Source organism: Eurypyga helias, unplaced genomic scaffold, assembly GCF_000690775.1.
Source record: "Eurypyga helias isolate BGI_N326 unplaced genomic scaffold, ASM69077v1 scaffold10042, whole genome shotgun sequence".
Classification (NCBI taxonomy): Eukaryota; Metazoa; Chordata; class Aves; order Eurypygiformes; family Eurypygidae; genus Eurypyga; species Eurypyga helias.
In genome coordinates this window covers 1,116-2,411 of record NW_010234049.1, presented here as the reverse complement: position 1 = coordinate 2,411, position 1,296 = coordinate 1,116, and the positions used below count along the sequence as shown (strand labels likewise).

The following is a 1,296-nucleotide window of genomic DNA, read 5'->3' as shown; positions in this document are numbered from 1 at the left end:
GTTCCATTTGGGAATCATAGTCCTGGCCTGGAACAGTCAGGATGAGGGGGGGAGTGAAATCCTGCCCCAGTGGCAGGATAGCCCAGCTGCAGGGCTGAGGAGAAGGTGCTGGCAGCTGCAGGTGTAGTCCCTGTGCTTTGTGGCTCCTCTGGAAGCCTGGCAGAGGTGCCTGTCATGCTGAGCGGAGGTGTGAAATGCAGGGCTTCGAGTGGAGCCTGGCCCTGGCTCTCGCAGGGAGCAGGGTGCCATGGCACAGCCCGTGAGCAGCAGGGCAGGGAGGGCTGGAGCAGGTAGTTGTGGCCGAGTGGTGAAGGCGATGGACTAGAAATCCATTGGGGTTTCCCCGCGCAGGTTCGAATCCTGCCAACTACGGGGTGCAGTTCCCTTTTGGGCTCCCTGCCACTGACCGCGCTGCACACGTGGCACTCAGCCCCACAAACACCAGGGACACGGCAAAGGTCCACGGCTCCCCCAGGAAATGACTTGATGGATGGGATATCCTGCTCCCAGGTGGAGAGAGACCAGAGGAGAAAGGTGATAAAAGCCCATTAGTAGTGCTTAGTTTGTCCCCCAGGACATCCCACTGAGAGTGGGGGATGTGAATGGGAAGATGCTAACTTCAACACAACTTGCTTAGAAGACAAATGTTGTCCGACTATGAACATTTAACCTCAGAGCTGGCATGTCCCGAAGACCCAACCTAAACTGGCTCTCACCTGGTGAGAACATGCAGTACTGATGACAAAATGAGATTTGCCTTAGGAAGCTACGCATATAATCACAGCCTCAGCTCGTAACCGGATGCCCCTGACCGGTTATGCGTGCTCACAATTGCACACCCAACCCGCTCTGTCCTGCCTTTGCTTCGTCTGCTCTGCCTGGCTCAGAATGCTCCGGACCGTGGGTGGAAGAGAACCAGCAGATGCGTGCACAAACCTGCAGGCATCAGCACTACCGCCTCATGCCTCGTCCTCACCAACAGGCTATACCAGCTCAGCCTGACCGGAGCATCTCTGGAACACCTGGCAGCATCTAAGGCTGTCCGCCACCCAGTTCAGCTGGATGACTCTGTGCTGGGGAGACTGGGAGCCACATCCACTCCAGAAGTGTGGGTGTTAGGCAGGTCAGACACAAAAAGGAGGGGTTTCTGTGACTCCCAGGAAGGATGCACGGTGAGAGGGACAGGTGAGAGGGACTGGCAGGGAGCAGGAAGGGCAGGGCTGCGCCAGGAGAGAGGACAAGCTGGGAGCTGTGGGGTGGCACAGCGCAGGCATGGCAAGGCCGTTACAGACAGGT

The 1,296-nt window shown here is 57.6% G+C and overlaps 1 non-coding gene across 1 annotated transcript; it reads left to right on the top strand.

The window, feature by feature from the left end:
* The first annotated feature begins 290 nt into the window (after positions 1 to 290).
* Positions 291 to 372, top strand: TRNAS-AGA. The gene has a single exon. It is a non-coding gene; the product is annotated as a tRNA-Ser (tRNA).
* Positions 373 to 1,296: the final 924 nt, after the last annotated feature.